The sequence below is a fragment of the Dasypus novemcinctus genome, chromosome 10 (genome assembly GCF_030445035.2).
Source record: "Dasypus novemcinctus isolate mDasNov1 chromosome 10, mDasNov1.1.hap2, whole genome shotgun sequence".
In the NCBI taxonomy this organism is placed as follows: Eukaryota; Metazoa; Chordata; class Mammalia; order Cingulata; family Dasypodidae; genus Dasypus; species Dasypus novemcinctus.
In genome coordinates, this window is record NC_080682.1 from 55,338,319 (window position 1) to 55,351,025 (window position 12,707).

The window sequence follows — 12,707 nt, forward strand, 5'->3', positions numbered from 1 at the left end:
TGGTGCTGGGAGAACTAGATATCCATTGCTAAAAGAAAGAGGACACCTATCTCATACCTTACACACAAATAAACTCAAAATGGATCAAGGACCTAAACATAAAAGCTAGAACCATAAAATTCCTAGTAGAAAATGTAGGGAAACATTCTTCAAGATCTTGAGATATGTGGTGGCTTCTTAAACCTTACACCCAAAGAATAAGCAACAAAAGTAAAACTAGATAAGCAGGACCTCCTCAAAATTAAACACTTTTGTGCTTCAAATGACTTGTTAAGAAGGGAAAAGGCAACCTACTCAATGGGAGGAAATCTCGGAAACCACATATCTGATAAGGGTTTGATATCCATGTTATATAAAGAGATCATACAACTCAATGATAAAAAGACAAGCAACCCAATTAAAAAATGGCAAAAGACATGGACAGACATTTTTCCAAAGAAGAAATACAAATGGCCAAAAAGCACTTGAAAAGATGCTCAACATCACTAGCTATTAGGGAAATGCAGATCAAAAGTACAATGAGATATCACTTCACACCTTATAGAACGACCATTATTTAAAAAACAGAAAACTACAAGAGCTGGGGAGAATGTGGAGAAATTAAAACATTCCTTCACTACTGGTAGGAATGTAGAACGGTACAGCCTCTGTGGAAGACAGTTTGGCAGTAGTTCAAGAAGCTGAATATAGAATTGCTGTATGATCTGGCAATACAGCAATCCCGTTACTAGGAATATATTCAGAAGAACTGAAAACAAGGATATGAACAGATATTTGCATATCAATGCTCATAGCAGCATTATTCACAACTGCTAAAAGAAGGAAACAACCCAAATGTCCATCAACTGATGAATGGATAAACAAAATGTGATATAAACATACAGTGGAATAATATTCAGCTATAAGAAGAAATGAAATTGGGATGCATATGATAACATGGATGAACCTTGAAAGTATTACTTTGAGTGAAATAAACCAAACACTAAGGGGGAAATATTGTATGGTCTAACTAATATGAGCTACATACAATGACTAAACTCATGGAGTTAAACTCTAAAGGATAGGTTACTATGAGATAGAATGTGGCTTGAAAAGGGCGAGTTGATGCTGAGTATATATAGAATGCTTACAGTGGAGTGTAAATGTGGGGAAATGGATAGAATTGATGGTAGCACACTAGAGTGAGTATAATAGGGATAGTCTAGGGAGGTTAATGTCAGGTGAAAGGAAGCTAGGGACTCAATAACAGGGATTCTGGTGGTGGATGATGACTGTGGTTAACAGTACAAACACAAGAATGTTTGTACTACAAGGTGTTAAGAATATGTAGATACATGAAAAAATACAGTTAACGTAACTCAGATGACAGTTAACAGTAATATTATAATATTTTTACAGCAATAGCAAAGAAGGCACTATATCAATGCTAAAGGTCAATAATGAGGATGTATAAAGGGATAAGGGGTTTTTCCTTTTGCAGTAATGAAAAATTTCTGAAATGGACTGATCTGATGACAGCACAACTCTGTAATGAAACTGAGAGCCACTGAGGGTCACTTTGGATGGACTATACAAGGTAGGGGATTGTATAACACAGTGAACCCCGTGGTGAATGATGGACTGCGGTCAACAGTACAAATATGAGAATGTTCCCTCATGAACTATATCAAATATACAATAATAATACATGGTGTTAATAATGGGATGGTTTGGGGGAAAATACACCAAATATAAGTTATGGACTATGGATAGCAGTAATATGTTCTTTCATCAACTGTAACAAATGTGTCAAAACAATGTAAGGTGTTAGTGATGAGGTAATATATGGGAATCCCATACGGTATGCAGGATTGTTTTGTAAACTCACAACTTAACAAACTTAAAAAAAAAAATGTAACAGGAAGAACAAGGGGCTTAAGTTAATGGCTTTATGGCTCTGGGTAAGTTACAAATTCTCTAAGTGTCTGTTTTCTAATCTTAAAATAGAGAAAATAGTATCTACCAGGTTGCTAGGAGGCTCAAATAACATAATCATAACCGTACCTGGCTTACAGTAGTTGACCAATAAATAAGTTGACTCATGTGTTTTAATTTGTATGAAATTTAAAGTAAAACTAGAATCCTTAACCTCTGACAAAAATGTGAATTAATTCAAGTTTGCCTCTGATGCCCCATCATTGACTTGCATCATCTTCCTTCCACCCCCTTTCTTGGCCCAAGTATGGAATCTTCCCCTATAAAATAGTTCCTTCTGCTTAGCAGGATACAGTTCTACACATTCCCAAATTCTAAGCCCACTCCATACAAAATCCACAAAATACTTTATTCCTCAATTTCAGCAAACAAGATAATGATTCACACTGACTTAGTAACAAACGATGTCTGTAAGCATTGCTTTTAATCAACTATTTACATCTTGTATCTAGAAAGGCAAGTCTAAGGAACAAAACTTTAATGACAAAAGTCAAACACTATAGAGATCTTTCAGAGGGGCTTATACTCTGTTTCTCAAATCAACCAATCTGTATTGGTCTAGCAATGCAAAAGGATTAAAAAGAAAATGGCTACAATTCAAAAAAAGACTTTGGCGTGTTTTACCTTGTACAAGGGTAGTACAAAAGGAATGACCACTGGCAAAATACATACAAATCATTAGGCTAGAGAAATCTGAAAAAAAAAAAAAAAAAGAAATCCATAAAGTCCTTACTGAATTCAAATTTCTAGATGACTTAAATGTTGCACATACATTAAGTCCATGAACAAACTGTGCATTATGATCTTTAGGTCTGGACTACCAACATTAGATTTTTAAATATTAAGTGTAACAGTTTTCTGAGGACAAGATTAGGGTTTTTTTTCCCTTCAAAAATAACTGAGTCATTTTGTGACCTTTTATGACATTTAAAAAAAGAAATAAGAAGCCACCAATTGAATCAACTATAACATGATCTAATCAACAACTGAGGCAGTGAAGGGAATATGTGACATCTCCAATACAGGCTGATACCAGGAGCCTGGAGAGCTGGAATTAGATGTGTGTACTGCTAGGACAAGTTACTCAAACTCTCTAAGGTTCAGTGGGTTCATCTATAAAATGGGAATATAATAGTGTCTACTTCACCACGGTTTTGGTGAGGATTGAATAAATTATGAAAGTCTGGGGTATAATAAAACTTCAAAAGATGTTTGCCTGCCCCCCCTCCCCCCTTTTTAAATAAAAGGATCATCCTTTTAATGTTCAAACACAGACCATTATTGAAATTGCCACCACTGAAACAAACATACAGCCATGGCCTCTGGACCTGGTCTGATGCTTGAAAAATACGCCACTTTGGACTAGCTTATTTCTACACGTTAATGGTTCCAGCTATCAGAAGCATAAACAAAATATTTAACGACAATGGTTGGGGTTGGAACAGCTGAAGAAAACTTTGTGGGTTGGCCCAGCATTGCATCCCTTCGCTGTAGGGCTAGTTCCACAGAAGCCGCTCTGAAGAGCACCTATGGCTGAATTCAAGGCCTCAATACTGCAACCAGAGACCAACCAGGCAGGTTCCACAGAAGGGGAAACTGCATCTTTCTCAGTCGTGGTAGGAACCTCACCGGGGCTAAATTTAAAATGTGGCTAAATTAGTGCCTGCAAACCCCACTTAGTGCCTTTCATCCTGACAGCAATTTACCAGAATCAAGCTCTGACATTTGTAGAATGTGGGGACATGAAATGTCATCACCGCAACCTATGGTGGCCAGGATCACTAAAAGGAGGTCAAAAAGGGCAGTATCTTCGTGACTTGATCAGAGAACACCTTTTTGGTGGGAGGCAGGAAGAGGATGCAGACGATCCCGACCTCGGGCGTCCCTGGCCAGCTTTCATCCTCTGCAAGGGGCAAATGAAACTCGTCTGAGGTCATCTGAATTCCACCCTATCGTCTGGGAAATAGGTCCAGAACTCCCGCCAGGCAGGGCTGCCCGGAGGACTCCAGCTTTTTCCATGCGGGACTCCGGGGCAAATCGCTGAGCCACCAAGCGTGAGCCTTCCGTCCTGTGGGCCGCACAGCGGTAATTGAAACCTTGCACACCGCAGGATTGCAGGGGCGTCTATAAATACTTTCCGCCTTACTGCTGACAAACGAAACGCGGGGTCAGAGTACCGCCGGGGAAGAGGCGGCGGCCTGTGACCGAGGGCAGGGGCTGGGTAGAACAGGGAGAAAACCCTACTGCCAACCATGGAGGCGACGTGGGGCCCGTTCCCGAAGCACAATTCCCGAGTACACAGCCTGCAGCCCCGAGGAAAAGGGACAGAGAGGACTGGGAGGGAAGGGTCGGAGCCTCGGCCGCGGGGGCTCCAGAGCGCCCTCTGCGCGCAGACAGCCCGCCGTGTGTGCCCAGCAGGAGCGCGTGAGAAAGTCTAACCAAATGGAGGCCGGGCGCCAAAGATGAAGCGGAAAAGGGATGCCGCGGGCGCGGCGTCCGCGGCGGGGGGTGCCCCAGGGCTTCCTCGCTGCGTCCGGACCTAACCCTAGTCCGTCGGGGACAAAGCGGCTACTTCGCTAGCCTTCTCGCACGCCTCCTGATAAAAGCGCCGGCAAGAAAAGACGAGACTGGGGGCGCTGAATCGCCCAAACTCGAGCAGGGGCAGCTCTTTAGATTTGTCCCTTAGACCCAGGGTGAACGTGAGTGACAAACACGCAAACTTTCTCGATCTTCTGGTTCAGTCTGCGTCCCATGATCAATGGCATCCTCATCCCACCCCACAGCGGTCCCCTGCCCACCCTAAAACGGGGACGATGGCGCGGCCTCCTTCACACACACACACACACACACACACACAACCGCCCCCACGTCCCAACCAGGGTGGTCGCGCGTTGTCTCCTACGCCTGCCTGCAGGGTCCGATCGGAGGACCCTTAGCCACGCCGGGACGACCACGCGGGTGCCCCCAAATGTGACTTGCCCCACACCCCTTCCTCGTGCCCCGCCGGACTGTACCCGGCCCGCTAGGAGATTCGATCTCAATCCTGTGCCATTTCCGAGCCTAAGACTCCGGTCCCTCCCGGGGACTTCCCCACTCACCCCCTTGGGGTCCCCGGAGTGAGTCACTAGGAGTCGTACACACTCGCCGCTCGCCTCCGCCCCGGACTCTGCGCACCCTGGAAAAAAGTTTCCGGTCTTCCCGAGAAAGTTTTCTCACCGGAGAGAAACGAGCGAACTCGATGGCTCTCGCCGCAGCGCTCTGCCCAGCGTCCCCTCCCTCCCTCTCTCGCGCCAGCGGGTCTGGTGGAGCCTCAGTTCCTCTCAGGCGCGAGTCAACAAACGCGGCGGCCACGAGCTCCTAGAGCCGGGCTGGTGACACGTTTCCCTCCTGTCTCATCTTAAGGCCTCCTCCTCCCCCGCCTCCTCCTCCTCCCACTTTTCCTGTCCCGTGCACATCGCTGTGGTTTTCCTCCGACGGCCCCCACCCCACTCTATCCCACTCCTCTCCTGCAGCAATTTCTTATCCTGTCTGTGGTGACCTGCGGAAGGGGATGGGGGTGGGGAGTCGGGGGCTCGCGCGCTTTGTCCAGTTCAACACTTTTAGGAAATCCAAGCTCTTTGACTGAAAACGCCGGGGAGGATGCAGCAGGTCAAGGGAGCTCCGTGCTGCGTTTCACTCACATATAGGACACCCCCACTCCCCACTCCACGGAAAATTCTGCCAAGAAGCCAGGGGGTGATCCGGGTTCCACTTAAGAAAGCACTGCAGGGCTGCCTAGGGGAGTAGAACGTGGGCCTTTTATTTTATTTTATTTTATTTTATTTTTAAAGGAGAAGTCCCCAGGTTGATTCCGGAGAGTTGTTTTAAGCTCAGGGATGAAAATAGTTCCAGTGACTGTCTCTCCATTAGATTTGCAAAACTCTTTTCAAGCTTCCATCTTCTCTTTCGGTCAAAGGTTCAACGAATTAGAGGGTTCTTTAGAGTTTGAAGCAACAGAAAATCAACCAATCCAAAATTTTTTTTCAAAAGTACAATTCTTGTTAAAACGTTTTTCTTTTGCAGGTGTTAAGAATTTGATGCAGCTGTTTGCAGGACTCACTGGCTTGCATAATTTCACCCTATGGTTGAGCAGGAAATACTTAAAAATGCCTCCGGCTCACGTATCACACTTAGGCTTTGAAACCACAGTGATATTTGCAGAAGAAATGATGCATGTGTCTTTTAATGTCAAAACTGACCATAATTCATTTTTTGTCTTGGTCACTGTGACCTTACAAAACACATTAGGGTTGCTGGTCAGGCTGTGCCCAGGAGGCTTGCTGAATCTCCGGATGGCCCCCTTGTCCAGGGATGCTCGAGAAAGCAAAAGGATGCTCAACAGAACCCCAGGAAGTTCATAGAGTGGAAGGGACTAGACAGGGAGTACAGGTCCAGAAGAGAAAAGCTTGAGGTGACAGCGATTGAGGGGAGGAGGCAGCTACAGGGCAGGGTTAAGAGCCAAAGCCTGGAGCCACTAGGTATGTATTTCACAGCTTCCTCTTACTGGCGTAGCCTGGGATTTTAGCTGCTCCTTACCTGTGATGTACCTCAGTTTTGCCATATGAAAATGGGGATAAAAGTAGAAGCTATCACATAGGGTTGTTATGAGGATTTAATGAGTTAGTGCAAAGAAAGTACTTTTCCTGGGATTCAATAGATGTTAAGCTGTCATTATTATTATTATTATTATCATCATCATCATTGTTATTATCTTCCCAAAGGGCTGGTGGGTGAAGAGGGAACTTATTCTACATGGATGCAAGAAGATAGATTTGGAATCACATTCCACATTGCTAACTTTCTCATCTTCATGTCTTTGTTCAAAGAGGCCTACCCTACTGGATCTATTTCAAATAGTAACTCTTTCCTCCCCTCTCATTCAAATCTGCTTTTTCTTTTTTCCATAGCATCTTGAAACACATGATATGGTTTTATATTTTGTGATTCCTTTTTTTCTTTTTAACTTTTTGTCTCTCTCCCACCACACCCTACCTCCAGACTAGAACATCAGCTCTATCAGAGCATGGGTTTGTTTTGTTCACTGATTTGGCCCAAGTTCCCAGAACAGTGTCTGACACATAGTATATACTCATGTACCATGTACATGAATTCATCAGTGAATTCATTTAGCAAGTATATGCTGTACTGATTGCCTGTAGTAGGCTGGGCATTGTACAGTGAAAATACAAATTAATCATCAGGCCTGTCCAAGGATGACAAACTCTTTCTGTGGTAAAGGGAAATATTCACAATGTAGGTGAGATGCCATAAAAGACTATTCAAGGACTGGAATGGAAGTTTAAAGAGGTTAAAGTCTCTTCTAACCTTAAGTGTTATGGATTTTATAAACAGAATTTTCTTAAAATGAGAAATAGTCAACATTTTGATGTAAATAAGAGTTTCTCTTTAAGGACCACTAATAGCAATCTATTACTTTTTCTCCTTCCAAATTTTAACCAAAATCTAACTAAATGTTAATGGAGCCCTACTTTTTCTTATTAAGAAATAGAATTTTGTTAGGAGAAAAGCAATACAAATCATTCTCTTAAACATTCTTTTATGGAGGAGGAATTCTAGGTCTTTATTAGACATATCAAATCCATGGCTCGCCATGGCCACAGCCTCTGGAAAGGAAGTTGTCCCATCAATGGCCCCTGTTGAAATAGCAGCATTTAGGCAACCCCTTTAGGAGTCCCCAGTGATACCAAGGGTGGCCATCTGATCCAGGTGCAGCCAATCTACAGATTTGTCCTGTGACAAACTCTGTCTCCCAAATGTGCCCTGGGGTCGGGAAACGGACTTTGGCCCAGTGGTTAGGGCGTCCGTCTACCACATGGGAGGTCCGCGGTTCAAGCCCCGGGCCTCCTTGACCCGTGTGGAGCTGGCCCATGAGCAGTGCTGATGCGCGCAAGGAGTGTCGTGCTACACAGGGGTGTCCCCCGCGTAGGGGAGCCCCACGCGCAAGGAGTGCACCCTGTAAGGAGAGCCGCGAAGGAGGGAGCAGCCTGCCCAGGAATGGCGCCGCCCACACTTCCCGTGCCTGCCGCTGACGACAACAGAAGCGGACAAAGAAACAAGACGCAGCAAAAAGACACAGAAAACACACAACCGGGGGAGGGGAGGGGAATTAAATAAATAAAAAATAAATCTTTAAAAAAATAAAAAAAAAAAAAAAAAAGACAAATGTGCCCTGGGGTCAATCAGATTCCATTTCAGGAATGTGAACACACACACAAAACAGGAATTTAGAAGAAGAGAAGCTGCAGTCTGGCTACCGGTGAACCACTTTAGATGTTCTCATATTATTTGAGCCCCATAGTGTTTAAAAAAAAAAAAACTTTTAAAATTCATTGCCAACATTTGCAGAAAATTTCATGCAAATATATGAATATCCAGTTTGCCTAGAAAAATCTAGAAGACCTGCCACCGTTTGTGCTGCAGTCCTATAAAGCCACAGCTGGCCTGAGCTGCAGTGCTTCTTTCACCTTTAGACAGGGCATGAGATTGCCAATTTGCCACAGCCCAGCCACTCCCTGCTTCACCCATTTCCCTACCACCCCTAACACAGCTAGAGAAAGGATACTGGGACATTGTTCTGTGGGGGCAGAGTTATGAATCAGCAAAAATTAGGCAATAAGATGGTAATGGTTCAAACCATTTTTCTCCCTAGCGAGAGAACACATTTTTCACACAAACTCTTGCTTGGAATCATATATTGTGAAAATCACTGAGCTACTATGGAGTAGAGTAAGGAGACAAGTGGGCACCCAGACAGGGAGAAGCAGAGGCCCTCTCTGGGGCTGCCTTGGAGCCAAAACCCCCATCCAGTTCTTTTCTTCCAGAAACATGTTGTCCTACTTTTTTATTGCTGCCATGACAATCCCTGCCTACTCCCATCCCAGTTACTCATTTCTACCCCCCAAAGAGTCTAATCAGACAAAGTTCAGGAAGACTTAGGTGACTTGTCCAAAGTTACGCACAAGCAAGAAAGAACAGGACAGGGATCAGCACCCTGATCCCAATCAGTGCTCTCTTTGCTATAGTATTCTCTCTTGGTCTAACGAACTGCATCTATCTCTGAATAATAAAAATCCCTTTCATTTGCAAAGTCATATCATTTAATGCCTTAAGGATCTGGTATACAATAGGTGTGAAATGAATGTCTGCTGAATTTAGGTGTTCAAGGTATGATCCCTAGTTTATGCTTCCTTCCATGATACTTTCATGTCTTGTACCATGTCATAAAATTATTCCAGGGAAGAAGATGTGCCTCAAGCAATTGGGCTCCTGTCTACCATATGGGAGGTCCAGGGTTCGAGTCTCAGGGCCTCCTGGTGAAGGCAAGCTGGCCCACGTAGTGAGCTGGCCCAAGTGGAGTGCTGGCCAGCACAGGAGTGCTGGCCCGCGCAGCAAGGTGGCCCGAGTGGCAAGCTGGTGCGGCAAGATAATGCAACAAAAAGAGACACAGAGGAGAGACAATAAGAGATGCAGCAGACCAGGGAGCTGAGGTGGCACAAGAGATTGAGCACCTCTCTCCCACTCTGGAAGGTCCCAGGATTGGTTCCTGTTGCCACCTAAAGAGAAGATAAGCAGACACCGAAGAACACACAGCAAATGGACACAGAGAGTAGACAACGAGGGGGGGAGAAATAAATAATTCTTTAAAAAATTTTTATTCTAGTAAAGAAAAGTAACATATTCTCCCATAAGAATTGTCATTTTTTCACTTTCACTTATTTATTTATTTGTTTGTTTGGAGGTACTGGAGCCGGGGGTTGGACCTGGGCCTCCTGTGTGGGAAAATGGCTCTCAACCACTGAACTACCTCACCTCCCTCTCATTTTTATAGATGGAGAAAAGGGGGCCCCGAAATTCAAGATCCTTTGCTAATTCCTTGTGTTGAGCCTGTGAGATAAGTCTCCCAGGCATGTGCAGTGTTAAAACACCCAGTTTTCAGAGCTATAGTCATAAAATAAGTTAATGTAGTTACTCTGATAAATACTGATTAGATATAGAACTTGCATAAGTACTCAGTACACATCCATAGCACTGCACCACCCATAAAAACAGGGCTATGTGGGAAAGAGCCTCAGCGTCCGACCTAACACCAGGGTTTAAAATCAGTCACCTTTGGTACAGCAGGAAGACTTAGAACACAATTGAAAAAAGTTTCCCCTTCCTTCTATCCTCCTTTTAATTTCTGCAGTAGAAAAATCAAGAATCCTGAAGTTTGATTTTTGGGGGAGATTTTTGGATGATGTAAAAGAAAAATTTGTTTTAGTCTTTTTCATCCTTTCTTGATAGCAATGGAGAATTTCTGGTATGCTGGTTTTAAGTCTTGTTTTAGCTTTTTGGTATTGGGAAATATTTGCCCTCCACTCTAAAGGAGCTGGTATTTAACCAAATTGGAATGTATTTTGAGAATAACTTGAATGAGCAAAACTTGGAAGTGTAAAGAATTTGAGAGGAATTTTCCCTGGATAATTCAGACTTTATTCCTTCCTACTATTTTAAGAACGTTAATTGGTCAAAAAAGTTTCACTGGTCACTAATTTGCATCACGTACCGGGGATGCAATAGTGAACAAGCAAGGCTAAGTCCCTACTGTCAAGGAGCAGATGACAAAAAATAAATATAGAATAAATACATAAAGGAGAGAATTTCAGGTATGGGAACTAGAGTGACTGGAGCAAGGAAGAGAAGTGCTTTAGTGATCAAAGAAGGTGACTTTGGTGTTGGAACCTAAGTCATGAGGGGAGGCACCTATGGGAACAGAGATATATCCCAAATAGAAGAAATGGCCAGTGCAAAGGCCCTGAGTCAGGAAAAAGCTCGACAAGTTAGAAGGACAAAAGGAAGGCCAGTATGGCTGAAGTATGGCACACAGAGGGAAAGGGGAAGAAGGCAAGGTTTAAGAAATAGGTTGTGGAGAGGCCATAGAGGACCTGGAAAACCGTGGAAAGGAGTTTGGTTACAATGGGAAGACAATGGAGGGTTTTAGATGAGAAGTGATGTGATCTGATTTCTCTGTTAAAAAAATCCCTCTGGCTGATTTGGAGGATGAACTAGAAAGAGGGCAAAAGTGATCATGGGCTGGCAGACACTTTTAGGATGTGGTCACAATAGGCCAGGAAGAGACAATGACGCTTGGATTAGAGGTGTAGCAATGATGATCTGTGAAGCATTTGGAGTTAGAGAGAATGGGGCATTCTGATGGATTGTATATGGAGTGTGAAGAAAAGAAAAGCATCAGGGATGATGCTTCAGTTTTCTCTTTGAGCAATGGAATGGATAGTGGTGCCATTTAATAAGATGGGAATGACATAGGGTGGAAAGTGAAGTTAGCAGGAGAATCAATAGTTCTGCTTTCACCATGTTAAGTTTGAAATGCCTGATCAGCAGCCTAGTGGAGATGTCAAGTAGACATTTAAATATATGAGGTGGCATTGAGAACTGGAGAGATAATTTGAGAAATCTCATGCATATAGAAGATATTGAAAACCAAGGAAAAAGTGTGATATCTTAGGGAGTAAATATGAATGAAGAGAAACCAGAAAGCATATAGAAGTCTAGTAAAGGAAGAGGAACCAGCATAGGAATTTTTAAAAAATGAGTATCTAATGATACAAGGGAAATCTAAGGGAGTATAATACAGAAGCCTAAAGAAGAAGGTGTTTCAATAAGGAGGCAATGGTCAATAATGGCCAATGCTGTCAAAAGATCAAGTAAGGTAAGAGCAGAGAATTATGTTTTCTCTGGCAACTGTAGGTCATTGATGATCTTGATAAGGGTCCTTTCATTGGAGTGGTGTGGGATAAAATCTCATCAGAGTGGGCTAAGTAGTGGAGGAAAGGTGAAGAAAATGGAGATAGAAAATTAAACAACTCTTGGGTAATAAATACTAAGGAATGTTTTAAAGGTTGAAAGGAATGACCCAATAGAGAGAGAGAGAGATTGATTTATATTTCTATTTCCACTTTGGTGAAAATTGGTTGAGGGAAATAAATATTCTTGTTGAGCACATTCTCTAAATGTGGCAGCATTTAAATGCATCTTTAAAAGCAATAAATTGATATATTGAGACTACAATAAAAAGATGTTAAAGGAAACAATGTGAAAGCAAGATATTGATATCCACTTGGAATGTACTCATTTCATGGCTTCTGCATTACACAACTCCAAGAAGTATCACTCACTTATATGTCATTGTGATGGCGTGTTCTGGAGTTGTGCAATATGGCAAACCTGATCTAAAGATTATGTGGGCTAGCTCCCCACTAACCTATCAGTGATGCAAATCCGTCTCCAAATGTTCTTCACTGATACTCCATACGTCAACCCACTCACCACTGCCATGTTCAGAGATGCGAACACTGTATTGTCTAATTCATCTCTTAAAAGACCTTTTGTATCCAGAGACAGTATAAAACATTTATGGCAAACCATGTGATCCAATTTTTGTGTTACAACTTAAGGTCAGTCCACACTTAATCCATCTTCATACTATAACACAGGACTGAATGGGAAACATTCCAAGTAAATACTTAACGATATTCAAAGAAAGCATTTTTTGTCATTGTATTTGGAGGTGCCTGCTCTTTTAATTTGCCTCAGAGCTGCCAATGCATAGTACCAGAAACAGGGTGGCTTTTAAAATCAATGGGGATATTATTTAGAATAAAAGCTTAGAGTTC

General features: G+C 42.9%; 1 protein-coding gene across 12 annotated transcripts in view; it reads right to left on the minus strand.

The window, feature by feature from the left end:
* PRR5L (proline rich 5 like) overlaps positions 1-12,707 on the minus strand; it is a 190,504-nt gene that overhangs the window by 93,969 nt on the left and 83,828 nt on the right. For 3 of the 12 annotated variants that reach the window (XM_071218096.1, XM_004483181.4, XM_012521455.4), the window contains exon 1: positions 5,191-5,359. The exons of 6 other annotated variants lie outside the window; for them this stretch is intronic. The gene's annotated coding sequence lies outside the window, so the exon portion shown is untranslated. Of the gene's footprint in view, positions 1-5,072; positions 5,360-12,707 lie in introns of those variants that run through there. 3 more of the 12 variants (XM_058305562.2, XM_058305559.2, XM_071218094.1) reach the window with 2 other exon arrangements.